The sequence below is a fragment of the Pteropus medius genome, unplaced genomic scaffold (genome assembly GCF_902729225.1).
Source record: "Pteropus medius unplaced genomic scaffold, Ma_sr-lr_union100, whole genome shotgun sequence".
Taxonomy (NCBI): Eukaryota; Metazoa; Chordata; class Mammalia; order Chiroptera; family Pteropodidae; genus Pteropus; species Pteropus medius.
The window spans coordinates 1135906-1150225 of NW_024351647.1; the positions used below are offsets into that span (position 1 = coordinate 1135906).

Sequence of the window (14320 nt, forward strand, 5' to 3'; positions counted from 1 at the left end):
GAGTCACTTGACTGTCCTGGTCAGCAAGGAGCACACTTGAAAGCTTGTCTTTTGAGGAGGGCTTGATGAAAAAGAGATAGGGAGAGTAGAGAGCAGGAGAACTTACTTCATCAGTTACCACGGCTCTCAAGGCTTCTGTGAGTGAATCAGTACTGCAGCCCAGGCTGGAGCAAGCCGTGGGGTCCCTCTGTGTGTAAGGAGCAACCCTTCGTGGCAGGCTACCCTGGCTAGACTTATTCCATAAAGGGGTTAACCTGTCAGCCTCTGAAGCTTCCTGGGGACACTGGGCAGTGAGTACCTCAGGGCTGAAGAGGACATAGAGCCTTGAGAGAATGGCAGAGAAAGCTGAGCTCTTCCATAGGTGCACCAGACACCAGGCTGAAGGTGCTCAGAGCCTGTAGGCTCCTGGTCCACACTGCCCCTCTCTGTACAAGCAGCCAGTGCTTCTCCCTGCTCTGTGAGCATTGCCCAGCTGGCCACCCCATCCCTGGGTCCATAGGGGCTGTAGGGAGACCCAGTGAGAATGTAGCATTTTGTCCATCCCAGATTAGTTGCCCTGGGTTCTAGGCACTCTGCCTCTGGGAGAGAGAGACCGGTAAAGAGGGAGGGGAAAGGGGACCTATTGTTCTTTAACTTGTACAGAGTATTTGGCTTTCTGTTCTTCACATGCATATATGTGTGTGTGTGTGTGTGTGTATCTTTCCCTATCAATTGGTACCATTTTTAATAAAACCATTTAAAGCAAAGCTGGTCTGTCTTTTTCAAGGTGTGGTGAAAATGCAAAGGGACTTGTTAGGGAATTTGAGACTCCTAACTTGTGTCCGAGCTGCCATCCTGTTGCCCCTGAGGCTCCTGGCTTGTCAGGCCTTCCCTTCTACTCTTGGAGTGGAGAAGAGCTCAGACTTCTGACCACACAGTAAGCAGCGCAGCAGAGGGAGGCCCCATGAAGTGGAAAGACGTGGGCTTTGGATCCAGACCTGGATTTGGATCCGGTTCCAGCCTCCACCAGCTAAATGATCTCAGGAAAGTTATGTAACCTCTCTGAACTGACAATTCTAACATGTGTAAAATACAGCTGTGCCTGCCTTACAGGATTAAAGGGAATGTGTGCAAAGGACCTGCCCACACCCCCACCATCCCTACTGCCATCAAGCTGGGGCTTCGGTTTCCTTTTATCAAGCTGGTATCACAGGAGGTAGGCTGGTTGTAGGGAGACTTCCTGGCTTGCATTTCTTTGTGGATTAACAATGTGTCTGACTCAAGAGAGTAATTTAAAGCTCTTGACAGAGTTCTGAAAATCCTTCGGAAAAACCACCCCTAGTCCTATCAGCAGTAAGCTGTGAGCCAGAGGGCCAACTCACTTCGCCTGTACTGGGCCCCATGATTTAGGAAGCTGTTGGCATTCTGAGGACCAGCCTTGGACTCCAGTTCCTCCCGTCACAGACATTGGGAACTCGAAGTGACGCTGAACCGTCCTCTCTAACCCCTAAGTTTTAAGGATGAGTAAACTGAGGCCCAGGGAGGGGATGTAATTTTCTCTTTGGGCTTTTTAAATAGCTGAGTCAGTTTGAGGGGGGCTTAACCCATCCATCTGGGTTTCCACTTGGAAATTGCAGTGCTCTTGCCCAGATCTGCGGGGAAGCCAAAGCTTGTCTATTTTTAATGCCAAATAACTGCCTCTTCTCCTGTAAAACATGGCACTTCTAACCATTCTATATTTGGACAGAGAGGTTTATTTTTACTGGAGTGTGGTAGAAGTGAGGCCTTGTGCCACATCCGGATGTTATTCTACATTTCACGTGCTGGATTGTAGTTGAGCCCATTAGCAGCTCCTATGAGGTACAGAGGGAATTAGTAGGTGATTAGTGATATACTGTCTTTCTTTCAGCTCATCTGCTACTTTGGGTAAGGCCGCACTTTGTTGTCTAGGCTAGAAACCTGAGAGCTCACCCTTGTCCCACCCTGCCCCCCCACCCCCCCACCCCCCTCTCTGATCCTTCCAGAGAAAGTCTAGCGGGAAGTTGAAGGTACAGCTGCCTGAGTTTGAGCCCAGCCTCTGCTGCTTACCTGCTAAGTGGCATCTCATCTATTAAATGAGATGACAGTAGTACCTACCTCATAAGATTGTTGTGAGCATTAAATGTGTAAATACATGTAAGGTGCTTAGAATAGCGATTGGTACATATTAAGTTATCAATATTTTATTATTTATAGGCAGCTAATCAATAAGCTCCCACCATTCTTACTGGGAAATGTCTCTTACATCTATCTTCTATCTCTGCTGCATTGCCTTTTGTGAGTCTTTTTGCCTGGACAACTGCAGAGCTTCATAACTGGTCTCTTTGTCAGCCATGCCCCTTCCCCGGCGGCTTCTCTGTGGCCAGGGGAACTTTCTAAAAGTTCCCAGCACTCCTCGCTGGAAAATTTGCCCTACTGGATCAAGTCCATAATCCTTAGTCTGCCTCTCTAGCTATCCCCTTGTATTAGAAGTCTACATTTGTATTTTGTATAATGAATTATCCCCAAATTCAGCAGCTTAAAACCACAAACAGTTATTATCTCAGTTTCTATGGGTCAATCATTCAGGAATGGCAGCCCAAGGTGGCAGGCAGCATGTTGAGAGGCTGGTGTTGAGGCAGAGATTCCTGGAGCACCCATTTAATTTACACAAAGTCAACTACACAAGCTCAGTTGTCAGTGGGTGTAGGGAGAGAGAGGGAGAGACGTGCATATGGTGACACAGTATAGCAGACAGGTCTTCAGCCCTCCACTCAGTAAACATGTGGTGCCTGGAGCGAGTGTGACATAGGAACATGCATGACAGCCCTTTCCTGGCCTCACATCACACCAGCATCACACTCGAAGATAAGTTTTCTGGTGCAGCATGGCCCTGAATGCCAGTGGTTTCCTCCGCTGCTCAACTAAGACAACAGAACTCTCTTCCAAGCTGAAGGAAAAACTGGCTAGCTAAGATTTCCTGAGAAGTGATACGTCTGCTTGTTGTACTTCATGAGTGTCTGAAAGCATTTTCAAGGGCAATTTTCGCTTCATGTGATTTTTGCCTTACAGAAGGTCTTAGAACCAACCAGTTCTTGTGAAAACGTGACTCCACTGGACCACTAAATCCAATCACTCTGTCTTTAATCCCCTGCTTCCCAGGAGAAGTCCTAACTGGGAAGGCTCAGAGTGGAATTAGAATTGGAGTCGCCCTGAGAGGAGGGTGAGATTAAGCGATGTCCTGTCTGGCTGGTGTTTTCATTGCCATTCAAGTGTCCCCTGGCCCCGTGCTACCTTGCAGTTGGATTGGTCACTAGCATTTGAATTGACGCCAAGCCCTGGAATAAGTCAATGGCACTAGCTGAGCCCCTTTACTGTGAACAAGATACCACCCGATGCCCATGCACAGATTTTAAAGAAATAGGCCACAGGATCCCTGTCCTCAAAATTATGTCCTAAAAGAAATCCAGTTGGTATGAAGCAGTGGAAACCCCACCTGACTGGGATTAAAGAGACTGGGTTTTTAAGCCAACTCTGTCACTAACTGGCTGAAGCACTTGGGCGAATAAGTGACTTTACCTGTCTGGTCCTCAGTGTCCTCACCTGTAAAATGGAGTAGGACCAGATTGCATATCTGTGACTCCCCCCAGCCCAGCATTTTACTCAGCAGTTTCTTTTTTGAATCTTAAATTCTTTCAAATTCTGCCGAAGCAATATAAGAATCCTCTCCTCAAGAGAAGGCACATAATATGCACAGACTCATTTTGAATAAGATTTCAGGCAGTTTATTGAGTCTCTGAATCTGTCACTTGGTCCCCAGGTTTAAGGACTATAGTTTTATTGCAAAGGGAAAAGCAAAAGGACAACTAATGCAAAAACTTAGAAACCAAAGCCAGTTCTTTCCTCCATGCATACCACAGTTACCTCTGCTTCCTAGATGTCCCCACTGCGCCCGCAACCCCGGTGTACACCGTGAAGGAAGGCAGTGCAGTCTCTGGAGGCACTGGGTACTGCATTCTAATTTCAGAGATGCATGCTTCTTCTTTAGCATACTCAGAGACTGAAGCTGTGACAATGGTTAGGTCCTTTTGGAGGCCATATCCCCAGCCCGGACGAGATATTTGTGGCCACAGTTGTCTTTGCAGCTCTGCTATCTTATCCAGATTGAAGAGGGCAATGAGACTGGGTACCTTTCCACAAACTCAGGGAGGAAAAGGGGCTCCTGATGAAGGTGTCTCAGGGTTTGTGCTGAATGATCTGGTGGGAAGCAATCAGACGCTGAAGGTGTAGGAGAATGTGGCCTGTGGCCCTGGGAGACACAGGAGCTATCAAGGGCAAAAGCCTGGGCAGTCTAGGCAGCCCTGATAAAAGGTTCTTGTTTTTCACCTGAGTGAGCCCAGGTTCTGCCCAATGACTCTGTCTTTGAAGTGGAGAGGGTTCAGTGCCTGGTGGCAGCCTCATTTCTAACACATCATTACATTTGCCGAGTGCCCTTATGTACCAGGCACCAATTTCCTAGGTACTGGGCGCTCTCTCTCTCTCTCTCTCTTTCTCTCTCTCTCCCTCTCTCTCTCTCTCTCTCTCTCTCTCCTCTCTCTCTCTCTCTCTCTCTGCCTGGGTATTGTTTTACATGGCAACCACAGAAAAATCCATTAGCCCCAAGTCTGATAAATCAAGCCTGGGGTCATGAGCCTCCTGCCTAAGAGCTAGGATGGGGTACTGCCTCAGCATACTACTGCTAATTGTCATTCCAGATACAGAGTTGCAGTGATCCCTCCCTGAAATATAGAGAAGAGCTGGTGACATTTTAACTAGGGAAACTGAATCCACCTGTAAGAATAGATTTCATTTTATCAGGGCCACCTCTTATCACCAGCAGTCACCATTTATCCAGTACAACTATCCTCATTTTCTTGACTGCCAATGGGCACAGTGTGTGAATGGCTCTGTGCATGTCTGGATAGACTACAGGTGCCTAGTGGTAGGAACTAGTCTGTCTCATTCACCATTGTGTCCGCACCATCCAGCAAAGAACGGGACACTTGCAAGATGCTCAGAAATATTTGTGGAAGGAAAGAGTGATGAGTAGCCATTGGAGGAATGGGGTGAGTACTAATAAGATATTCAGCGCAGTGTGCCATCCACTACCATGTTTATTTCCGAACTCCTCCTGCAAAGTCCCATGGATCTAGGCTTTGAGTGACAAAATGAACCCTGTTTCCTTTTCCTCCATATTGCTAAAGTCTGAAAGATTCTGCAGACTTTTAGGAAACTTGACTTGCTCACTTAAGAAAGATTCAATGTAGCAATTTCTGAGCAGAGATGAGATTGGGGAAAAGGTTCCATTGGCACTGGGGCTAAGACAGTGGGCCAGGCTGAGGGCGCCTGTCTCACTCAGTGTTGACCGTGAGTAGTACCCAACCCAAGATCACAAGTGCCCGTGGGTCCCCAGCACCTTGGTGAATGATGCTGCTAATGGGATGCTGATGCCTGAGGGTACAGCCGCGTTGGGCTGAGTCAGCAGCCTGTCAGCTTCCCTCTAGCAGTGCTCTGCCAACCACTATTCTCCCACTGCCTGAGGAGGGGTAATGGGGCGGAGGAATGTCGTCCAGGCTGCACTGTTCTCTTCTCTGGTCCATCCTAGCCTCCGGGACAGAAAGGGGAGTAGCTGGGGGGAGCATTGGCACAGGAACAGCCTTCAATGTTTAGATGTTAAGACTCTAAGGAAGTTCTATAGGATTATCTGTCAACCCAATCCCCCCACTCCTCCCCCCACCCTTAATGTTACTTTTGTTTCCAGTGGCTTCAGCCTGCGTCATTTCAACACTGGCTACAGGAGTACATGTGTTCCTTTGCAAGCCAAGAAGCTCTATTTATTTATTTGTTTTTGGAAGTTCTTTGCTCTACCATGAGCTACAAACAGCTCTCTCCACGGAAGACTCAGAGTCTGACACAAAGAGTTAACCTCCCTCCAGTGGTATCCTATCAGACCCTTGAAACCTGTGTCAGCGCTCTTTCCCTCTCCCCCTGTGTTTAGCCTCAGGACTGCCAATCGCTTGCTCTCTGCACACAAAGGCTTCTCTGTTTTTGGCCAGGCTGGAGTCACATGCTTTCACTCTTAACCCCAGAGCTTTAAAACTAAACACCCACCCTCTTTGGCCCCAGATGACCCTGTTTATGTCTGCTGAGCCAATTCCAAACAGCAACAGTAGTGAAAACTTCTGTCGGGAGAGACTTCTTGACTATTGGTGTAAGAGAACAAATCTTCACTTTGTATAGCGTGAAGACTTTAAGAAGTTTTGGGAAACGACTTAGAGAAAACACACACACACACACACACACACACAAGGAACCAGCAGCCTGCCCCAACTTCTCTATTTTCTAAAGTGTCTCTTACCAGGGACCCCAGGGGCTCAGGATAAAGTTTGCAAGAAACAAAATAGTGAGCAGAGTTTTAATGGCTGAGAGGAAGAACATTCTGGATTTTCTTATTGCGATCCTACTTTGTTTAACCCTTCAGGAAAGGCATATTTTCTGTCCTTTTTTGATTAATTATTTTTTTAAATGAAGGATATTCTCTTTGTGCTACATCACTGAGAGTAGAAATGAAAGATTCCCTCCCTTGGTTTAGAGGAGTGACCTGTGAAACTATAGAGGCTTCTGGAGAGATCTGGACCGTTCATTTCAAAGTTCTGAGTCAGAAGAACTTGAGATTCTGTTTTTCCCTAAAGATTCCTTTTCTTTCAGTCTCGTGTTAGCCCATGTTAGCTGTGAAGGAAGTCAGGTTTCCTTTGATTGTTCTTACCTTGATCAAAGTGGTAGAAGTTGAAGGGAAAACACCAGAGTCTGAAAATGCTGGTAACATTGAAATCCCCAGATTAGGTATTTGTAAACAGTACAGCTAACAGAACTGATCAAGTGCCTGCTGGCCTCATGTCCATCTCCCAAAAGAGAAGTGGAGGTGGCGCCAAGCAAGCCGGTTACACATCCTCAGGGTCAGTGAAATTCCTTAGGCAGGGAACAGCAAGTTTCATCTCTGGTGATGATACTGAGGAACTGGCATTGGGAAGGATTCTGATGCTGTATCTAGGGTTAGATAGAGAAGAGAGCAGAAGAGAGCATCATGATCAATGAGCAATGTCTGCTGGGCATGGGAAAAGGAAAATACAGCGTGTATTTGCTATCCCTGTCCTAGTGCAATCTCAGAAAGTTAGATTATCATATATATGTAAAGATAAGTAGAAAACAGGCAGTTCCAGAGAGGAAATGGTAGATAGGATGAGAGGAGACAGAGTAATCATGGCAGAGATGGTGGTGCTCGTTAAACATTGTATTTAGTCCTGCATATTAGTTGGGTCATGTGACAAGTTCTGAGCCATGAAATATAAGCAGAAATGGTGTGTCACCTCCAGACTGGGGCAGAAAATACCTGTGTACCATTCTTTACTCTCTCTTTCCTTGTTCCAGTGATTGAGGAGGCCTCTTGTTCCAGATAGTACAGCTACAACATGGCATAACTTCTGTCACCATGGTCCCCCAGAACTATGTGGAGCAGAGCCCTTGGCAACCTGGAATGAACACATAGCCTAAGAGAGAAATAAACCTTTTTTGTGTCCCTGGAATTTCAGAGTTACTTTATTATTGCAGCATAACTTTGCCTATTCTGACTAATATAGTAACCAAAAGAGAACAGGTTTTTTTTCTTTTTTCATGTTCTGTCCACATTTGAGATCACTATTTCAAAAAAAAAAAAAAGATAGAATATTGAAAATCTTTTCTGGTATTTCTAGTATTTATGGGAGTTGCCAGCCCAAAAAATGCTGTTTGAAGTAGTAATTACAATTCTGCAAAATAGCGAAAATATTTGTGAAATTAATTTGAAAGTATAAGCGATATACAAATATAATATATTTTAAACATTACTTCCAGTACTAGTACTCACTATACCAGTACCAGTACTACCATTACTGCTTGGAGCCAGAGATGATGGTGAGAAGGATCACTTACGAAAAGGAGAAGAAAAATCTTCAGATTTATGAAAACACTACTTGGGCTAGAGAAATCTAGATACAAAAGGTAAAAGAGACGTTGGCAGTTTAAGCATATGTCAAAGGATTTCTTAGGAAAAAATGCTGATTATCCCCTGTCACAATGAACTCTTCACCAACCTCTTCCAAAATGTTTGTACAGACAGTTCAGTTTACATACTTGCTAAACACAGGGCTTGTTGATCAGTTTTCTTATTTTCTTCTCAACCGCTGTTCTTCCTTATTCCCATCACAACTCTAAGTATTTGTACTACTGTGTCATTGCCCAATCTATTTTCTCTCTGCTGGCCACTTCCCATTCCTATATTTCAGAGCCCTGTGCTGCATTCACTGTCATAACCACTTAAGGTTTGCTCATTGTTCTTAGGCTCCATAAATCTCTGCATCTCTGATGATTTCTTTAAGAAACATTCCTATAAGTGTAGTTTCTGGGTCAGAGATGTAAGGAACACTAACTTCTCGATTAGATAATCACCCCAAATCTCAAAGGCTTAACACAAAAAAAATCTATTTGTCATTCACGCAGCTATCTACTGAGGATGTCTAGTGGGTGGCCTTCAAGGTGGTGATTCAGCGACCCAGGCTTTCTAGCTTGTCACTCAGCCAACGTCACATGTACCTTCGAAAGCCACTATAAATGGGGAAAGAGGGTGGACAAGGCACATCTGCTTCTTAGCCATGTAAGCTTGGAAATGCCACATGCTATCTCCATTTATTTTCCATTAGTGAACACTAGTCACACAGTACCACACTTACTGTAAAATAAACTGGGGACTATAGTCCCTGGCTGGGCAGGCACTTCCTAGCATGACCCACACACTATGGAGGGGTCCATAAGTGGTGCACAGATAACCATCTCTGGCCACAAAGGGTATTCCAAGTCCATTTGCATTAATTCTGCAAGGAAAGTCCCAGGCACTGTTGGGTCACATGATTGACTAAGATGACTAAAATTTCACCACTTACTCCCTTCCCTTCCTTCTCTTATCGCTAGGACTCAGTAAATCACTTTGATTCCTATAGTGTGTACCTCTTTCCCTTCCACTTTTACCCAGAATCTTGGTAGTCTTGCTTAAGGGGAAAATTTCCCTTTTGGGGGGTAAGAAGTAATTTTTGCTGACTGCCCTCATTTGCTCCTGTGTCCTTCTCCTGACCTAGGATGCCTTCCCCCTTTCTCCAGTCTGAACAGATATTCCTCTGCCATTCGAGTCTTCTCCACAAGACTTATCCTTTGGAGCCTCTCTGGAAACCAGCCCCCTCTACTCCTTTGAGATTTAGATTTTCAGAGCATGCTCTTGCTGGTTCTGGGCCCGCCGTTCACCTTGTCTCCTGGCCTGCTTATAGTCCTACTATTTAGTCCTGTCCCCAGGTCTGGGGAGATGTAGCTTGTTTCTGGCTGGCTTCAGTGTTGATCTTGAAGGGCGGACTTGGAGACCAAGAAGATGCCACCAGGCTTGTCCTTGGGCCTGGTGGCATCTTCTGCAACGGCTGATTATGTCTGGCATGGGAACAAAAGGTAAGGCACTTCTACCCCAGGTCCTGTTTCCTCATTTTAATAGTCAGAGGAGTAAAGAGGGAGAGTAGGATGGAGAAATGATGTTAACTGTGTTTACACACTTCCCTGAACACTATACTAGGTTTTCTGGGGGCAGTTGGAATTGTCCAGGGAGAGTGCTGAGCAACACCAATGCCTTGAGAGAACTGGAAAACTCCCAGTTTGCACCAGGAGTGACTGCCACACATTCTGGAATCGGAGGCCCCTTCCAAGACCCCTAGGATCCAAGGTTCTTCCCAGTAAATAGCCTTGGCTGCTAAACTTCCTCCAAAGGAAAGCAGCCGGTGGGACAAATTTCCATTCATCAGCAGGCACTAGGAAGTACGTCCAGGAGAAGCAACAGTTCATCACTTTCTTTCAGAACTGGTGATGCAGGTGCTCTAATGTGAGCTGCAATTGTTCTTCTAGCCCCTGGAGCTCTCTCTTCCCCCTGCTTCTCTGTCTCCATTCCTCTGAGAGTCAACTCCACAGGGGAGTGTTAGCAAAGAGACCGCGAAGCCAGGCAGTTGCTGACTTCTGACGTGCCTTGTACTTCAGATGCCACCCCCTCCACACACACACACACACACACACACACACACACACACACACACACACCTGCTTTCAGGATAACTCTCAGGAATGGCCCTTTTCTTGATGGGGAAGGGAGGAGGAAAGACACCGATTTCCTTAAGGGTGGGGCAGGGGAGCAGCTGAGAGAAAGCTGCTCCGTCTGGAGAGGAAGCCAGAAAGGAAGACAGGGTCTCTTTGAACTTTTCCCACTGAGCTGACAGGAAAATTGCAAAAACATCCCCCAGACTGAATCAGGATGCAAAGGGAACAACCAGGAAGGCATGGCTCCTTTGAAGGTTTCCCTGCTCTGTGTGAAGTATGGTTTCTAGAGGGAAACACCAGCTGGAGTGAGGAGCAAGCCTGGCTGCTCGATCCGACCCCACACTGGAAACAGGCTCAGTGGTGCTGCTGTGTTCCAGGTGGTCACCAGAGTCAGACGAAAGGGGGATATGAGAAGTAGATGCTGATGAGCTGGCTGGTGACAGGGGAGGATCATGAGAGGAATGCAGGGGACTGCAGAAAAGGAGAGTTAAGCAAAGACACAGCCATCTGGGATCCGGAGAGACTATGCTGATGAGGACCAGCAATGGTTTAGAGGGATCCGGAACAGGAAGGTCAGCGTTGGCCTCAGACCGGGAGACAGGTGGGGGTGCAAACGAAATCCACTATACAATCTGTGGGACCCAATGTGAAATGAAAATCAAGGCCCCTTGTTAAAAAATAATGAGGAATTTTAAGATGGCAACAGCAGTGTATTAAACCAGTGTGGGTCCTTCTAAGCACAGGGCCCTGTGTGGTTACGGCTGCAGCTGCTCAGGTCACATGCCTATGAAGCCGGCCCTGGGTGTGAGGTTCTCCAGTGTGAGAGGTCTTCAAGCTCCTGTGTAAATGGATGCCAAAAGGATGAGTCCAGGCTCTAAATGTGAAGGCCAGGGGTGAAAAAAATTCAAACTCCCTGAGGAGTCTTTTGGTTTTAAAAAATATTGGAGAAAAATAAAGACTCTCCATTAACAACACGTTTTTAACTTTTTAACAGGCCTTCACATCTCTAAAACCGTATAACAAAGGTGACAATTTTATGAGCCAAGTTATGCATAACACATTTTATGTTCCACAACGACCTAAGTGGTTTTTTTTTTTTTGTGGGTCCTTAAAGGACACTAAAAAAGTAAGTGTGGGGTGGGGAGAATTGTCTATATTTCTATTAATCAGATGTCCATATTTCTTTTAGAAAATTCGTCCCTCCTACCATTCCTCCTTTTTGTCCAAAATGTCTGGACATTTCTCACCCCTAGTCCAGGCCAGTTTTGTTTCTTGTCACTGTGTACATCTTTCACAGTTTGGAAGCCACAACTCCTCAGTGTTGTTAGAACTGATGTCATTTGGTGGGCCACACACTCTCCCACCCTCTAAGCACCACCCACCCTCAGCTAGTCTGTCAATACACATATCAAACGCCTTCTGAGAACGGAGCCCACAGAAAAGTAAAAGATCTGGTCCTAGAGCTGGAGGAGGGAAGCAAAGGAAACTGAGGGTTCGAGGAAGAACAAGAGATGGCATGAGACCCAACTGCTTTTCCTGCACTCTTGGGTCTGTTTCAAATGCCTCTATCACTCCCTGGTTCAACTTCCCTCTCTGGGTAATAGGTAATTATAATTACCTCCTGGGATGGGATGCATCTCCACCTGCAGCTCTAAAGATGTGGGATGATCAGATTTAGCAGGACCTGACCTCCTTGCTCTCCATCTGTGGCCTCAGGGAGCAAGGACTATGGGCATGTGGCCAGGTATTTTCTCTCCTCAGTGGGGTTTCTTGGACCTCTCAAGAGAGACGTACTGACCATGCCCTCACATTTGGAGACTCTGCCCAGTGGAATGATTTGTGTCCTTGATGTCAGGCCAAATCTGCAAAACTTTTGCTCAGCAAGACTGTTGAGACCATGGATCTCCTCAAGATAGGAGGAAGAGCCAACTTGAGATGGAGACACGTGTGGTGATGAAGAGTTATACTATGTTTCATTGCCCAGGGGAGAGTGTCCAAGGAGAGTCTGGGAACTAGAAGTAAAGTTAAGAAAGCAAAGAATTTCCTTTCCACCCAGCCAAGCCCAGCTTGTAAACTATAACATGAACAGCTTCTTAGCAGAGGAGCTGAGGAGAGTCCTCAGGTTGGCCCCTCTGCCTCCAGTCCTATTGCCTCTTCAGGGTGGAGTTGCTGAGGTGGAGCAGAGCCAAGTGGCCCCACAGAGTTTTTGAGGGACAGGGAAAAAGGGCCCCATGGGGCCCCAATCTGGAGACAGAATTGAGGCTTTCTTCACCTGCTCTTCCCGCTGACAGACACCAGCCAAGCTAAACAGCCTCCTCAGGTCCTCATTCCTTGCCATTGCCCCCTCCCCCACGCCGACCCTACCCCCAGTCTGTGGGGCAGCCTCCCAGGCAGCCTGGGACAGGAAGAGGCCGGATCAGGGACAGTCCCTTAGGGAGGACCAAAGGTCAGGGCCGAGAGTCTGGGGGCCCACAGCGCGGCCCTTACCCACTGGCAGTGACGGCAGCCGGCGGGAGCCCGGCCAGCGGGTGGCAGCGGGAGCCCCAGGCAGGCCAAATGCCCTCGTGGCCAGGGTGACTGAATCTGCCAGCTGTGGGGCCCGCCCGTGCCAAGTCTGCCCTGGCTCCGTCTAGTCGTAATCGATGCTGGCGCCAGGCCAGGCCCCCTGCCAGCTCCGGTCACACTCGGCTAACGCGAGAGGCCCAGCCCATTAACTCCTCGCCAAGGCCCATTGTCTGGGTCCTTGCCCGGTGGTTTATTTACTCCGGGGCTGCCAGGGGCTGGGGCTGGGGCTGGGGCTGGGGCTGGGGCTGACAAGGCGGGCTGAAGGGTGGGGGTGAGGGTGGGGAGCGGTGCCCTAGGTTGCTGGTGGGGAGGGGCTGAGGTCTGCTGGGCCTACAGGACTGGAGGACTGGACGGGTTGGCGTGCCAGATTTGCGGGCAGGGGCTGGGGGGAGATTTGCCTAGTTTTTAGGTGTTTTTTTTTTTTTTTTTTTTTTTAATCTCCCACATCAAAGATTCCCGGGAAAGGCAGAGCGGCACAAATGCACTTCCAGAGGCCAACCCGGTACCTTAGGGGTGGGAGCAGGCACTGTAGACTGGATCCTTAACTCCCAGTGGCCTTCAAATCCTCTAAAAGATTGTTTACATTGCATACCTGTTACAGTTGGGGGAGATTTAAATTTTGGTGTTGTCCCAACGGCATTAGGATGGGGGAATAACGATGTGACACCAAAGTTTAAATCGCCTGCAATGATAACATACCCTCTTGCATTTTTTAAGTTGCCATTTAAAATTTTCTGGGTCAAATATTCAGGTGACCGAAGATTTGACTTTGCGTTGTGAACACAACGCAATATACAGATGATGTATTATTGAATTGTACACTTGAAACCTATATAATTTTATTAACTAATGTCACCCCAATACACTTAATTAAATTTTTTTATCACAAGTTTAAATAGTGCCAAAAGATATCCTTTCTAGCATTTTATGAACATTGATTTTTTCACCTTCTATTTGCCTTTATTTGATATTACATTACAGTCATGAAAATTCAAAGAAAAACCAAATATTGACATTTTAAAATACAAATTTTTAATATCTCTTTTAAATGTCCAAGGAAATCTAATATAGCAAATCTAATGATATCCTCTATTATTCATTTAAAAAATGGAGAAACAAACTAATTCTTTAATAGTCTGGTCTTTTCCTTCCATGAGCTTGTACTTCCATTCCATTCCTGTTGTAGATTTTATCCAAATGTAATATATATATTTTTATGATTGCAAATTTTATTGAGTAATATACCAATACAATTTCTAAGTTAAAACTTTCTTGTTTATAAAGCTCTAAGTGTTAACAATTTTTGTTATGATTTTAGTTGTTGCAATGATTAACACTCGATTGATCAGAACAATATACATAATTGTAAAATTTGATAAACAACTATTAAACATGAAAAGTAAGTTTTTCTCGGAAATACATCTCTTAATGAGGTGGTTGGGGCAGGTTTTCTTCCCAATTAGTGCGTGCATTGTGGATGACTGTCATTTATTGCTAGATAAATAAAATAGATGCTAGTTTCAGCATCTATTTTAGTCTCAAGTTTTATTTTTATGGATTT

The 14320-nt window shown here is 46.2% G+C and overlaps 1 long non-coding RNA gene across 1 annotated transcript; it reads right to left on the reverse strand.

The window, feature by feature from the left end:
* Positions 1 to 6916: 6916 nt before the first annotated feature.
* Positions 6917 to 12896, reverse strand: LOC120587120 (uncharacterized). The gene is made up of 3 exons (XR_005648878.1): positions 11813 to 12896; positions 7427 to 7565; positions 6917 to 7083 (listed from the first exon to the last, which is right to left on the reverse strand). It is a non-coding gene; the product is annotated as an uncharacterized LOC120587120 (long non-coding RNA).
* Between the last annotated feature and the right edge of the window lie 1424 nt (positions 12897 to 14320).